General features: G+C 43.7%; 1 protein-coding gene across 2 annotated transcripts in view; it reads left to right on the top strand.

Annotated features, from left to right (window-relative positions):
• SMUG1 (single-strand-selective monofunctional uracil-DNA glycosylase 1) overlaps positions 1 to 16,405 on the top strand; it is a 110,699-nt gene that overhangs the window by 26,020 nt on the left and 68,274 nt on the right. The window contains exon 2 of one of the 2 annotated variants that reach the window (XM_078688252.1): positions 12,637 to 12,754. The exons of the other annotated variant lie outside the window; for it this stretch is intronic. The gene's annotated coding sequence lies outside the window, so the exon portion shown is untranslated. The remainder of the gene's footprint in view (positions 1 to 12,636; positions 12,755 to 16,405) is intronic. 2 annotated transcript variants of the gene reach the window in all.

Here is a 16,405-nt window from a genome sequence, read left to right as displayed (position 1 = left end):
TAAGATTTTTCCTTGTTCGCACTCGCCAATTTAACATTGACGGGGCAAGAAATAGACTCCATTCCGCTATATGGAGCCGAGTTTTTCGGAACTCCGTGCTCTACGCGTATCGAGAAAACTCTGCATGCTATGCAGATCGGGAAAACCTCTGCAAGCAGAGTGGAATTTCAAGCCCAGGCCTCAAAGAGGCGAGAACTAGCCCACCTCATTTAATGGTTGAAATCGCAGCATGGTACCATGGCTTTCCATGTTTAGGATGAGATTTAAAAACACAAAATACCCCGAAGTCTAAAAAGGGAATACAAATGGCCATCAACCAAGACTCTATTCAAGTGTGCAAAAAATATACAAAAATTGTATGGATTCCCATCACTCACCTTTCCAGGTGACATGCTTCATCGTCTGGGTCTCCTTTAACAGGGCTACAACTCCACCCTAATGATAGAGGAGCCCAAGGATGTTTTCAAATTGAAAAAACAGATGTGAGCGAGTATGTTAAGAAAGTGTATGGGAAAGTGCAGTGCTGTAAGTGATGTGAAATTTAAAATTGAGGCGTAGACAGACCCTAGAGTTTATTATTGTCTGCTACGGACAAAAGTTAAAAAACAGTGCATGAAGACAGTTTCAACAGATAGCTGTCTGTAACTATATAGTTACAGACAGCTATCTGTTGAAACTGTCTTCTTGCACAGTTTTTTTAACTTTTGTCCGTCTGTATATAGTTACAGACAGCTATCTCTTGAAACTGTCTTCTTGCTTCACTTACAGCTCTGCACTTTCCTATACACTTTCTTAACATACTCGCTCACATCTGTTTTTTCAATTTGAAAACATCATTGGGCTCCTCTATCATTAGGGTGGAGTTGTAGCCCTGTTAAAGGAGACCCAGATGATGAAGCATGTCACCTGGGACGGTGAGTGATGGGAATCCATACAATTTTTGTATATTTTTTGCACACTTGAATAGAGTCTTGGTTGATGGCCATTTGTATTCCCTTTTTAGACTTCGGGTATTTTGTGTTTTTGAATGTCTTACATGGGGCTGTATATTCTGTGAAGTCTTTAAACTTTGGCCTCTGACCCTACCTAAATTTTCCTGTGTTATGTAGGATGAGATTTAGCCAAAAATGTAATCTCAGTGAGGATGAAACGCGGAGGATGAAACGCGGAGAATGGGAATGAATTTTTCCTGATAAATAGTCCTCAAAATTCCTCACTCTTTGGACAGCAGAGTTAAAAAAAACGAGCCCTCATTTAAGGCATCAACCTTCTAAGCGGAAAACAGTGCTAGGGAAAGAGAAACCCAGGGCATCAGCAGACTAGCAGAGGTGTATGCAATATATGTGGGAAAGAAATGGAAGACTGTAAAAGAGAAGAGAGAGAAAGTGTATGTCAGTAACTAGAAAGCTGAAAGAAAGTAATCGCATTGTTACAAGTTAATATTGGAAGGAAAAAGAAGTGAAAATATTGGGCAGTATGAACGCAAGAGGACAGAAGATAAGGAACAGAAGATGATGTGAAAGAAGAAGAGTGGTGAGAAACAACATTCAAGCGAGAGAAAGAGATTGTTTGAAATGAATTGTGGAATAAAGATGGCCAGCAAAGGAAGTCAAAAGTATTTGAGATAACGATTGTTGAGGCAGCAAAAAAGGAGAAAGGTCTAAAAGAAGTTGGAGAAATGAGCACAAAAGCAAGCGGCATAAACCAAAAGTCGGACAGTGTAATTTAATAGGCAGAGTACTGTGTAAGAGGAAGGACATTTATTTAAAGAGATAAAAATAGAGAGGTTGGAAATGCAAGTGACAGGTTAACAGAGAGATGGTAATTTCATGACTGTGCATTCACACACTTCTGACTTTTTGTAAACCATGTAGTTGTGTGTTGGCCAGGCTTCCTGCTCAGTGTGTCCCTCAGCCATACGGTGGGGTACAGTATTTTCACAAGTGCCCTGCTTGACGTTCATATCTATGGGCATCCTTCACAATAAAGCCTTGCCAATGCTCCTGCAAGCTTAACGCCTGACGATGGAAGTCACTGGATGGGCCGACGAACCGTGCTTGATGCTGCAGTCACTAACTAGACCGATGCATTAGGAGGAGCCATGCCCTGGCAGACATTTAGTGAGACTTTATCCCAGGCTCACTTATCATTGCAATGAGACGATTCAGATGCCTACAGTATGACTAAGATGGGCATATGGGCGATGTGGATAGGGGAAATGGCCCAAATCAATTCTTCAATCTCAACCTGGACGTATGAACTTCAAATGTAATGTAGCCTACCAAAAATGAACAAAATCCTTACCTTTGTATAGTGTATAGAGTTTAAAGTGTATGCAAAACTATAACTCTTTTATCTAAATATAGGTTTTGCCTTTACAGTCTAACTCGCAGTTATGGTGGTTAGAATAAATACTGCCTCTTGTTCAAACCATCAGAATTTGAGCACATCTCTGGTGCCAATGCTTAACACCCAACTCATTACATTTAGGAAATATCATACTTGTACACCTCCCAATCATAGAGGAAAATGTCTGGTCTGTAATACATGAGCCAAAGCAATAGGAGGAAATATGGTCCCACGCCCTATAGCTTACGACACATTAAAACTGACACACTTGCCGAACGGATCTCACACCTCAACCAAAATCATTGTCTCCTGTTGGCAATAAAAATATTTGGAAATGTGTACCTTGGAATACCAACACTGGCACCGCAGTAGCATACTAATGACGAATTGTGCGCTGTGCAAATGCTAATTATCAATTACAATGTGTTTACAGAAAAAAGTGAAACACCTCTTTGATCTAACTTGCTTTTCTGTGACACTGATGCAGTGACACATACCTACCAACTCACGCAATGTCAATTCGTATCACATAGGCTCACCTCCATTCAGGCGCTTTCATGTTGGAGTGCAGAGATCATATGGTGAAACCGATGAAACACTGCAAGTGGCGTGTTTCTAGCTTGTGTTTGTAGTCTCTGCAATGCTAATACCTATTGGGGACAACCTCAGAAGCTTTTATTTTATTTTTGGGGGAGGGCCTACTGAGACCATGCAAGTTCGAAGTTCCACCCCCTATGCTGGCCAACACCCCTTCATGGCCCTACCGTGGTTGGAAGTGCTGTACGGGGCTCAAAGTTCCATGCCCCTCTCCAGACTCCCACCCCCCTTTGCACGTTCAAAACATTAGCAAGATTATGAGGTCTGAGCAAGATGTTCGCCACAACACAATAAGAGCATGTTTTGAGCACAAACTCCATTTCAGCTCTTCGCATTAAGACACATTACACCCGTACAAATACCATCCATTCATGTAACTTGTTGCTGAAGTTCTTGATATGAGAAGCACAATGCCAATTTCATGCTAGAAACCTGGAGAGAAGTTGAATCACATTTGAGCTTGTACTCAGGAGCTGCAGGGTGCACTTTTCAGACCTGTGTCCCAGATTTGAGGCTGTTACTATAGCACAGGACTAACGTGGGCTTTAGAGTAACTTATAGCTGCCTAGTTCTAGAGGATTCTTGGACTTCAGTTAGGAAAGTATCTTCCCCACACACATCTATAGGATATCTGTCAACCATTTTCCTCAAAATGTTTGTGAAGTCAGGCGTTTAACACCTTTTTGGAGGGGGACATAGGTTTGGAATTTAGGTTACTCCATTAAAGTTTGTGGATGTATTTTATTCGTTTCCCCCCAAAAATTGAAAGTGGGTGAGTTGGCAGTAATGATGTTGGAAAGATGAGCTGGTATACTGCCTTCCTGCCTCATCACTTGGCACCTCAGCCGTGTTCTGCTCATACTGACTGATAGTAGAATATCGGGGCCTAAAAACATGGGCCTGACACTGAATTAGGTTTCTTTTTCTTAGTTGCTTAGTTTTCAGCAAGGCCAGGCTGGCTGGTGCCCATGGTGATTAACACCACTTTTGTTTTACCCTTCGGTGTTTTCAGGCAGACCAGAATTGTATTGCTTAAAAAAGGGAGGAGGATGCAAAAACATACCTTGCGATAGCTCCTTGGCACTTACGGTGTTGTAATGAAAGTTTTTTCGTTAGTGTGTGCTGCTGTCTTTTTTAGCACAAAGCATCCACTTCCCTCTTTTGAGCTGCATCTCTACTGTACTCTCCAGGTCATACAGCCAGATAAGCAGCATTTTTGAAAGCTCTTGTCAAGTCCCTTTGATCTTCTCTTTGCACTGCATCAGATATAATCCTTCCACCACTTGACATTTTACCACAATCTGTGTACTTTGTTTAATCTTTCCTGCCTGGAGTACTTAGACTAAGAGTTTTTTTGTGCTTCTACAATGCATCTTAGATCTCACTGCCGTGCGACATTGTCTAACTTTTTGTTATGCCAATTCTTTCCCTGAGCTTCTGTCCCAAACCCTCTACTGCTGCAGTATCTCCGAGGGCCTGAAGGGCAAAGTACTGGACATAAATCAGGAGTTGCCATGATTTAGAGGGCAACAGAGGCACATTTACAAATGATGTAATGCCGTCTTGTGTCATGCTAAAAGTCATGATAAAAACAATCGAGCAACTACGTGGACTCGCAGTGTTTAGTGCTTTAGAGGTATTTAAATAAGTCAATAAATAACACAATACAAGATCGCTGGTTTGATAAATAACGTCAAAAGTTTAAATGATCAAGATAAGGAAACGTGGGCCAATAAAGAGGCCTGGTCACATGGAACACCAACATGAGGAGTGTAGACCGTGGATGGCACGATATCAGGTCAGCTCCCTTCGCACGGTCTCCCGGTAAAGAGCCGATAGCACATGGCGGATGACAAGGTAAGCTTCAAACCTTTGTACAGAGTTGGTATCCAGCTCATGTTTGCAGGCTATGCACAGTCGTAGAAGTGTCTCAGACTGTGAGCCATGCCCTCTCAAAAAACTTTAAATAAGTTGGGAGTGTGGGGACAAATTAAGAGATAGTTAGAGGGGCTTGGTTAGTGAGAGCAGCTTGGGGCACATAAACAGACAGTATGAGGATCCTGTTAAACTTCACCCGGCAGAGTGTCAATATTCCCAATGTTCTTCAGAGTGCAAAGAGTTTAGGGTACACGCCTCATCCGTGCAAGGGGCTTGGTGCACACGGATAGTGAGAGCAACTTTATAGCACATTGACAGATCATGTGAGCAACCTGGGATACAAAGGCAACAAAGGTAGGAACAGAGATAGCGAGGAGCTTAGGGCCCATGGACAGTGTGAGCAACTAGGGACGCCCAAGTAGAGACCTTTCCTGGAAAGGTGGTGCTCCCATGAATTGGAATCATCTGTAATCCTAGTCTAGACTGTAACAATTCCGTTGGATCCTTAAGTCTAAAAGCTCTCCAAAGAGAATTCAAGATTGCCCACAACTGATCAAGGTGTCAGTTGGATCAGGGCAGGCTATCATGCCGATATCAGCTTAGACTGTCCATGGTTTGAACACACTAGGCCGTATCTCACTAAGTGAGCACTGGGAGCACCATGTTCAGTCTCTGTGTCCGCCACAGTTTTGGGCTGACTGGTGTCTTGTCACACAGTGCCACCTCCAGATTCCTGGTTTTATAATAAGGGGGTAAAAGATGTTCAAAGTTAGCAATGACAACAGTGGTTCCCAAACTGGGGTCCGCGGACCCTCAGGGGTCCGTGACACATTCCCAGGGGGTCCGCAGGCAGCAGTTTTAAAAGCATTCCAAAGTTCCTTTTATAATCAGCAGTTTTTGGGCAGCAATAAAAGTGGCAAGATAACTCCCGTGATTAATGTACCTGCTGGAGAGAGATGGTGGTTTTGTCCAGTGGGAGCTTTGGCTCATCTAAGGAAGCATAGATGGTTAACATGCCTGCTGCAAAGAATGTCTTCCATGCATTAAAAAAAGAGTATTTTGTTGTGTGCATATCTCAGTGGGTTCCTGCTTTTGCCAAAGAGATTCTTTTGGTATTGTGCAGTTCACAAGTTCCAATCGTAATCTAGCTCAGTAAGATATGAACTGCCATCAAAGAGCTGCATGCAAACTTTATGGAACAAGTTAGTTTTTTCCCCAGTCTTTCATTATCCTGATGGTGCTAAAAAGGTTTGTTTGGGTAGAAATAAATCCTTATTATTAAAGTCAACACTAACCCATGTGTTATGTTCTGAATCCTGAGTTTGTGCTTCTCCAGACCAAGCACTGTTAAAAAATATCTACCCGCATGGATGATGTGAATCCTATACCTTGTAGTCCCCTTTGCCTTATTGTAACGTTTTCTATTCACTGATTTACCCATTTACGATTCATTGTCTCTGTATGTGTGTGATGTAAAGTGCTCTGACACCCTACAGTGGTATGAGAGGTGCTATAAAACAAATTAAATACATGGGACAGTGGGGGTATGGAGAGATGAGAGGCACTGTTGGAGGGATTGACAAAAGATTGGTGTATCCTGGTGCATAGTAAGGTCATTATTTACTATGCTTTAAAAGCTAGTACAATTCAATATATAATGACAAATGTGTTGAAAGCACCATTTCCCCCAAATTTCTTGGAGGGGAGCCCCCCCAAAACCCCCTTTGTAATGGTCAGGCTCACTCGCACTTGATTTATTTATTTATTTATTTATTTGCATGTTTGTATGGCGCTGTGAATCGACTCCCGAAGGAGTATCTCCGCGCCTTTGGCAGCAACTAAAGAACAGAAACTAGTCATAATTTGGTAAATAGGCGCGAGGCCAACTAGAAATTAAAGAGGAACGTTTTGAGTTTTTTCCTGAAAGGGAAATGATCCCTACATACTCTAATTTCCTTCGGGAGTTGGTTCCACAACTTTGGGCCCGCTACCGATAGGGCCCTTCCCCCCTTTCTTGCCTTCATGGCCCTGGGAACGCATAGCAATTCCTGATCTCCTGATCTCAGGCATCTAGAAGGCACATAAGGGATGAATTTTTCAGTGAGGTAACCAGGACCTTTTCCAATCAGGCATTGATGTGCACTGTACGGGGACTGGTCTGACAACATTTGCCAGAGCAGCTTTAGGTTTCCAGTCCAGCCTTGGCAGAAACAGGAACCTCAGGCTGCAAAATAAAACCAAACAATGAAAAGTTAGTCGCAAGATGCAGCACCAACCTTCCCATTAAGATTTTTCGATTTTTGCAAATATTTTTAATATAAAAATACTAACATTTTTAGTAATTCTAGTCTAGTCTTTGTATGATGTGCACATGTGTGTTTATTTTTTCCGAATTACAGTTTTAATGTTTGACATTTAAATCATACACATTTCTTGGGGTTCCCCGGCTTCCAGTAGTGGCTCAATGGGGGTCCTCAGGAGTAAAAAGTTTAGGAACCACTTAACTTATTAACAAGGACATGACATAGCACCAGTCAAAAATGTTTTGTGATCCGGCCCACAGTTTCCCAACTACTCAATGTATCGATACATTTTCTAAAACATTATGTGTTTGTTCCACCATTTGTTTTATATTTTTATGACCTCAAAATAATGTATCCGTTTCCTTGGAGTTTCAAACTTTGACTTAATGTGACCCACATCTTTATAAATAGCACAAAATTGTGCACCTTGGGTGTAATGGACGAAGATTTCCCACGGCCTAACCATCACAACATACATTTACTGAGATTGTATTTGTAAGAGGAACCATGCTGTAAAATGCTAACCATCGCACCAACAGGAGAGGACACGCAGAAGAGACCATTGACGAGTATCGCGCCAAAATACAGCGCCAGCATCGTCTGGAATGAGCCGCTGAAACTAGGAATAATCCTTCGATCTACAGTAGTACATTGATCCATACAAAGAGCGCCCTCGTGTGCATTGTGTCTCGTGCCTCTCCTGCTACTATCCCTTTTGAAAACATTCCGGATCCCACGGACAGATGATTATCACACGGTTGCCTGCTTACTTCACCCTGATCAGGGGTCCCGGACGGGATCCCTGTAAGTTTTGAATTGGCTTTCACTACTACCTCACGGTGCCACTTATTTTCGTCATTAAGCAGCGTTAGCCCTTCACCGGTGTCCCTATACTGACCAGTCCTGAGGAGACCCGACATCCATAACGGGTCGAAACTTCATCGACAACTAAAAAGAGCCAGACCATGCACAATAGTTGCTTATACTTTCCAACTGTTGTACATTGATTGTTGATACTTAACTAGGTAGCCTCTATGAAACCCATTGTAAACTAGAAACCTCCTGCTTTTCACACACTATTACTTCTCACGTTAGTAGTATAGGTTCGTCTTTACTCACTTGGGACACACTATCACTTTGTTATTATGTGCATGTATTTAATGTTACAGATACTTTGTACAATATGTTTATGTATGCTTACATAACAGATACAAATTGAAAATCATATTCTCTAAGTGTGTATACAGCTTCCTTCTTGGACATCCCACATACCACCCAAATATTGCCATTGTGCCTTACACTTATCAGAAAATATATATATATCTATCCACAGGAGCCGTTGTTGTTTTCCTAAGACTTTATACCCAGGCTCCATGTGAGTAGGGTTCCCTTGTTTCCTTTCCCAGTAAAATACTAACCATCACCAATATACTGTGAATCCAACAATAGTGCATTTTGAACAGTCGTAAAGATCAAGCTTTTAAAACAAGCTTGCAGTTTATTGTGGAATTAAATTGATAACCTTTGAGTCTGGAATACCAGTGTCGTAGTCCTTGTCTACCATTCCTTAATTGGGTGCTAGGGAACAGGCTTAGCATCAGTATGTGGAGCTATATAACAATTGAGGCATGTTATCCCCAAACCTATAATGAATTTAATTGTTTGCACTTTTACTCTGTTCTTAGCAGCCAATAACATAACAAGGCACTCCACAAATCAAGGGCAATTGTAACTGTTTGTTAAAGACAAAATCATGACAACATCCTTTATCTTGACATAATGACAACGAAGATTTGCTATACTGAAACTATCCGAAGAGAGAACATCATGAGCCAGGCTTAAGGTGGTAAAATCATGGTTTATGGCCAATTAAAGCTAACTTGAGACTTGGAACAGAATAAGTAGGGTGTCAAAGAGTGAACTCCCTGCAAGAGACAGTTCTAAGGCAGCCAATCCTCAATGTTTGGCCCATTGTTTTTATTGCATCCGTATGCATTTACAGATAAGCCATCTGTTTCTGATCTGTAAAGCAAAAGTTTGAATTCAGACATCACTAGGTCAGACTTTCATCATTTGCCAATAATTTGGGTAATGATAAAAGTTGTGATTTAAAATGGAGCACAAAATTGTGGCGTCAAGCTTTATACAGAAACGTGACTGTGGGAAATACGCCTTTTGTATGTGGCCAGCATAAACGTTTCCCTTTTGCTGGACCATATATTTTTGCTGGCTTTAGAACTCTGTGCACTAAACAGTACTAAAGTGCCCGTGGTTCCTCTTTTAAACATCATCATATTGGCATAACCCAAATTGGCAAATTTGACTTACAAGTCAGTGGGGACCTGCTCCCTCTTTTACCGAGAACAAAGAAGTGGAATCCAAGGGTCATAAGGCTGATCTGTTCAAGCTTCACAGAAACAACAAGCTACAAGATACCTTTTCCTGGAAGTACCCAGTTGACCAGTGGGAGCTGGACCTGTACTGAACACTAATGTTGGCCTCTGCCTGACACCCTTGAAGTCTTAGTGCCTCCCCCCAGGTCCTGATGGGCTTTAGAAGTGTACTTCTGTGGCGGATTGGAACTTAAATGGCTAGGTCAGAGGGTAAAATCTTTGACCATGATGACGCTGGTTGGTGCCTCTGATGCGCGGTCTTTCGTAGTCAGCCTCAAATAGCGCCTAGGTCCTGGTCTACTGTGACCATTGACTATCATTGGAGCCTCATGATTTTTTGGCACTATTTCTGCTTAGACCTTTATAAATTCATACCTCCTGTTCCCCTTTTTAGGTCTCGCCTACGCAGCGCTCATGCGCTACATAGGAGACCGTTAGCCGCCGTACAACTCTTTTTCAAAGCATATACTCGTGCTTGTGGCGGCATACGCCTTGCGGGAGTGCGCCACAAGCACGAGTATGTGCTTTGAAAAAGAGCACACTGAACAATCACTTTCACGGCCGCTTGGCCAATGTTTGTTCTTGCTTAATTTTCTGCAGAGTGTCTCTGTCTCTTTTAACACCATCCGCGCTAAGCGTTTTCCCGCTTTGCGCTAAAGATTCGCAAAACCCGCGGTTCATGACGAGCTCAGCTCGTCATGAGCGTACGACAGGCGTACCTCATGACGAGCTGAACTCGTCATGAGCGTCGAAGGGGTTAAATGCACTCTAGAAGAGTGCATATGCCTGCTGTCTGAAGTAGGCTTAATTGGTTAGTCCAGATGTCTTTCATTTGTTTATTTTTCACTCCGCGCTTTAACTTGAATTTTATCATGTCAAAACCACCTAGTCTTTTTACATGAGGAAACATTCCCTATGCAATCAATGTCTCTTACGAACATTAGCTGTATCTACAAAATTAAAGAAGTGCACGCATCTGAGATGGAGCATGTAAGCAAGTGTTCACCTCCAATGCTTACGTATATGTTAGTTCTATTAAACAAGTCATTAAACAAGCCCTTGCAGGTCGCTCTCCTTCCCCGAGCTATCTCAGACTCTCCTGATTTCATTCTGCCCTCTCCTCACAGCTCGCTCTCCTTTCCCTCCTATCTTAGTCTCCCCTGGACCTGGGGCAGCCCCTCTTCCCTGCCTTTGGAATTTCATTCTTGTGCGGTCTGTTCAGTTTCTGTGGACGCCCCTGGATGATGATGTATCCTGAGTAAGTGGGTTACATTCGTTTTGATAGGGACACGTGTTGCGGGGAAGAAAGTATTATTCTGGAAGTTTGCTTTTACTTCTTGTTTAACCCATCCCATCCTCCTGCTTGCGTTTCAAGCTCTCCTCTGTGCGCCACCATTGTCCAAGTTGTCTTTGCTCCCGCCCCCTCCCGTTGTCTGTGTTCACCACCTCCCTTGCCCCCCCCCCCTTCCTCGCCATTTTCTGGGTGTGTGGTGTTAGATATGATGTGGAGAGCCCTACAACAATACTTCATGCTGCACCGGCAGCAGGGGAATAAGCACACCGACTTTCGTTGCTCATCCGCTTCCCTAAACCTCACTCTTCCAAAGAAAATCATCTGTGATCGGCACAAACTGTTAAGAAGCTTCAGGAATGTACTGTTTTAATTAAAGTTGTAGATTATTATTATAACAACGTTTTCTTCATTTTTTATGGTCTTTTATTGAAGTGAAACCACGTTATAAATGAAATATGGCTGAAAAGCAGTGTGAATTTGAAGAGTTTAAGATTAATCCCGGCATCCCTGCTTCACTAATGTGTGTGATCTTGGGCAAAATCTTTTTCACCATGCCGCCTTTGTGTACATCACATTTGCAGCACCTTCGAATGTGTAAGTTTGGGGTGTGCGCTGTTCAAAAACCTCTCTTGTGTTTGATTTTAATATTTTAAAATGTAAAATCTATAATAAATAACTAGGGGCCAGATGTAGGAGCCCTAATACCGGTCGGAAACGGCCGATTTCGGCCGTTTCCGACCGGTATTAGGGTTTTCAGATGTATGGGGCTGAAAATTACAGAATCGGTATATTTACCGATTCGGTAAAATTACCGATTCAGTAAAATTACCGATTCGGTAAAATTACCGATTCGGTAAATTACCGAATCGGTAAATATACTGATTCTGTAATTCCAAATGTAGGTGGCACAGTTTACAGTGCCACAGGCCCTTAAGAGTCGGTATTTTACCACACAATCCTATTGTGTGGTAATGTGGTAAAATACCGAATTCAGGTGTGCATGCACACCTGTGCAATGCGACACTCAGACATGCCCTTAGGGCATGTATGTGTGCCACATGTCACACAAGCCTGTACTTGGGGTGCTTGCAGGATTCGGTATTTACCGATTCGGTAAATTCCTGAATTTGAAATTACCTACATCTGCCCCCTTCCCATTTACAGACTCTTAAAAACCGAATCGGTAAAATTCGGTATTTAAGAGTCTGTAAATGGGAATTACCTACATCTAGCCCTAGGCCTTTTATAGTGTTCACAGTGAGACTGACTTACCTCCTAAGGCACTAACAGCATTGTCATCAAGGCAGGAACATTTCTCAGTTAATGGTTAAAAAAATACTTCTCAACGCAGACGTAATCTGATGTACTACTCTGAAAAGCTTCTGCATGTTAAAGAAATGTTTTTAACTCGAAAGACATTTTAGCCCGTTTTTTTTTTTTTTTTTAGTGATTTACCTGCTTAATATTGTCAAGGGCCGGGCTCCTACACGAAGACTGGGAGGCAGAGCGGACGTTTGCCTCTGCTCTCCCTGTTAATTTGTGGACTCGCCCACCTCCTAGATGTCACACTAGTTTGTGGCCAAGCAAAGCACTAGCTGGTTTCCAGCTGAATTACTATTTGGGGTTTGGTGAGCCAAAATAGAGCCCCGCCAGCTGCTACATTTCCACCTTCCTGTTTTAGCCAGGGGAAAGTATTGCTGTTTTAAGATAAAGTACTAGACATATGAAGTTGAGCGCACAATCTAAAGTGTTTTTTTTGTCTGCATCCGACCTGAGCTGCAACACACAATTAATGTCTGTTTTCCTAATTGTTGCTATGCAGATGTCATGGCTGCTGCTACAACACCACCCGATCTAATTTCAGAGGATGCATCCTTTTATTCGTTGCACTCGTACATTAGCATCCTACTGGACAGTGCAGTTCAGTGGCGAGGAAAAAGGTAATTGCTGGCTTTCTGTGAAGAGTTTTTTTTATATAGGAGATTGACAAGAAACAATGTTCATTTTTTATTGAAGGTGTGCATCAGGTTAAAACACGTTACATTTTCTTTATAAGTCAAGGCTTTCACAAGTTTAAGCCGATCACTGTTCGACATCCTCTTTTAAATAGCATTGTAATGGTTGCAAGGTTTTCTAGAGATGTATTTTTATATTATTTCCAGCACTTTCCATATATATCTAAACATAGATTTTTTTTATAGTAAAGTGCATGTAGCCGTCTTTCTAGCAAGCAACAGGAGCCCCTTCTTTATGATACAAGCATTTACAATGCAATAGGTCTCAGGTTAATTAACTTTGAGCTATTGGCGTTGCTAAATATTGCAACACCAACTGCAACAAAAGTCTATAAATTGTAGGCCAAAAAAATGTGTATTTATTTTTGTAGCAATGGTGGCATTCTGCGCTTTAGATGAATATGTTTGAAAGTAAAGTGCGCCATACTGCGATTGCTACAATAGTTAATTGCGGATGCGTTAACAATTGATGTGTGCACTGATGGCTGGTGGTGTGTGTGCCTGTAGAAATTGTGCACTGATGGCTCGTGGTGTGTGTGCCTGGTGGAAGTGTGCACTGCCGGCTGGTGGTGTGTGTGCCTGGTGGAAGTGTGCACTAACGGCTGGTGGGGTGTGTGCCTGGTGAAAGTGTGCACTGACGGTGTGGTTGTGTGTGTGGTTGTATGTATGGTTTTGTGTGTGGTTGTGTGTGGTTGTGTGTATGGTTGTGTGTGTGTGTGGTTGTAGTTTTGTGTGTGTGTGGTTGTGCGCCTTGAGCTGGGAATCCTTTTAAATAAAAGGAGAGGCACGTGCACTGGCGCAGTGTGCGCCTCTGGGTATGCACACAGTCACATACTCTCTCGCGCTCTCTCACTCACCTATACACACACACATACCAACACACTCTCACATCACACATCACATAACACAAACACACACACAGACTGTGCTGGGGCAGGGCACAGGACATGCCGCGCACCGGACATGCTGCTCTCGCCTTGAGACTCCATAGTGTTAGAGTGCATGTACCCCGGGAGGCACTCACAACACAGGCAAGCATGTGACACCGTGACACTGCCAGCCGCAGAGAGAGGCCGCGCTTCACCCCCCAAAACACACCATGGAACTGCCAGCCGTACAGAGAGGCCGTGCTTCACACCAAAAACACAGCACAGCCAGCCGCAGAGAGGGGCTGTGCTTCTCAGCAAAAACACACCATGGCACTGCCAGCCGCAGAGAGAGGCAGTGCTTCACATCAAAAACACACCATGGCACTAGCAGCCGCAGAGAGAGGCCGTGCTCCACATCAAAAACACACCATGGCACTGCCAGCCGTAGAGAGAGGCAGTGTTTCACATCAAAAACACACTATGGCACCTGCCAGCCGCAGAGAGAGGCCGTGCTTCACACCAAACACACACCGTGACACTGCCAGCCGCAGAGAGAGGCCGTGCTTCACACCAAACACACACCGTGACACTGCCAGCCGCAGAGAGAGGCCATGCTTCACACCAAACACACACCGTGACACTGCCAGCCGCAGAGAGAGGCCGTACTTCACATCAAACACACACCGTGCCACTGCCAGCCGCAGTGAAAGGGCTAAGGGTGATCCGGGCTCCTACTCTAATAAACTGCGTAATACTGCCAACAAACAGCTGGGCCAGGGGCCATACTTCGACTACCTACTCACAGTGAAACTGCCCCTTCCAAGGAGTACCAAGCTTCACATAACTTAATCACAGTGCCACTGCCAGCTGCACAAGAGGGCAGGGATCAGCTGCAAAAGAGGGCAGGGAGTGAGCTACTTCACACCAAATACACACTGACTGTGGCAGGGCCAGCTGCAAGAAGGCCGTGCTTCACACCAAATACGCAGTGACACACTGCCAGCTGCAAGCAGAGCTTCACACCAAATACAAAACCGCACATCTGCCATTCCAAACAAAAAGCTAAAGACCACGTTTATTTAAAAACACAACAAGCAAACCACTGGAGCAGAGTAATCCCAAACTTCAACACCACTCTGACTGCTCCGAGGCACTTAAAAACACGCAAGAATCTCGGTGGAGTGGAAAGACATGTAAACAAACCAACACAACAGTACTATTGAGCCCGGCTATTACTTCAGTCAACAGCACAAAGGCTTCTTGTTTACAAGTAAAGATGTATTTTGCTAAATTGTAGCTTGGCTACCTTAAGCCCTTTAGTGCTGCCGTCGGCCAACGGTCGTCGCGAGCACTACCTTGCCAGTGCTGCGCACGTCCGTTGGCCGACGCGGCTGCACCCGTTTCTTTGAACGTTCAGCACTGGAGCAGAACGTTCGAAGTAACAAACGGGTTAAGTTATTGAAACAGCGTGAAATTGTTATCCGGACCAAGCTTTCAACTGCTTCCACATTTTGTTGCTCCATTTCATTATTTGTAATTTTCTAATATCTGCTAAAAGCACAATGTGACGAGCACTACAAAATCTACTAATAGTGAACAAAACTATTTAAAGTAATCAGCAACTGCTAATCGAAACGCAATAGGCCAGGCATGCAGTGAAAAACGGTTTTGTTCCCTCTTATTCAATAGAAATACTGATTATGTTTAAAAGTTACAAAATTATATATATATATATATATATATTTATTTAAAGAGTTGCGTTTATTAATTAACAAGTCAGGCTTGCCTTCTGGAAAGTAACCACGTAATACTGGAAGTTAAAAAGCACTTGAATTTACCAATAATCAGACACACCGACAGCTGCAGCTGTAAAGAGTAGAGAGAGTTTTAGGGCAAAACAATGGACCCCGTTTCTTACAATGCCCTGGGAATTCTAAGACTCTGGCAGCAGGGCTACCAAATCTCTCCAAATACAAGGCTATTCGTGCACCAAGGCATGTGGGACAGCGAGGCTAGAACAGAGCGCTGCATGAAATGGTACTGGAGAGGGCTCAGCGCGACAGGTGTGCATGGGGGCAGACCGATAGGTCGGGATGGGATGCAACAAGACAGTATTGCGAAGGGTAGCATAGCACGGGATATAACACACCATGCCAGTAGCAGAGGATGCAGCACAGAATACACATGTGTAGCTTATCAAGGGGCGCCGCGAGGAGCAGTGCCCAGTATCGTTCAGAACAGTGAAGTTCAGGGCGTGCTGCAGGATGACGGGTACGCGGGGTCTCTCATACCACGGGGTGCTGGGAGGCTGCGGGATACCAGGGGTGCTGCACGGCGGGAGGTAACGATGATGTGCTGCACGGCAGGAGATGCAGCGAGGCAGTGTTCAGAAGTCATTTGGAGTTATTGAGGAGGCTGGTTGTTTGGTATGAGTTGTCTCGCGGCAGTGCCACGGACACGCAGACAGAGCCCCCTCGGTACTTACATGCTAACAGCCCAGGAAGGCGGCGGGGCAAGCAGCTCGGTAACACCCAGGCGGCTGCAGTCTAGCAGGTCCCCCGGAGCAATGACGAAACCGAAAGCAATAGGTTTTAGAAGCTGATACAGCCGACAATGCTGCACACACGCGCGCCATGGCAAAACATATGCTTTCAATTATCGTGCCCGTATGTGGGCGCAATAATTGAAAGCATATGCCAGAAAAGCG

The sequence above is a fragment of the Lissotriton helveticus genome, chromosome 1_1, assembly GCF_964261635.1.
Source record: "Lissotriton helveticus chromosome 1_1, aLisHel1.1, whole genome shotgun sequence".
In the NCBI taxonomy this organism is placed as follows: Eukaryota; Metazoa; Chordata; class Amphibia; order Caudata; family Salamandridae; genus Lissotriton; species Lissotriton helveticus.
The sequence above is the reverse complement of the archived record's forward strand: the minus strand, read 5'-3'. Positions and strand labels throughout refer to the sequence as shown.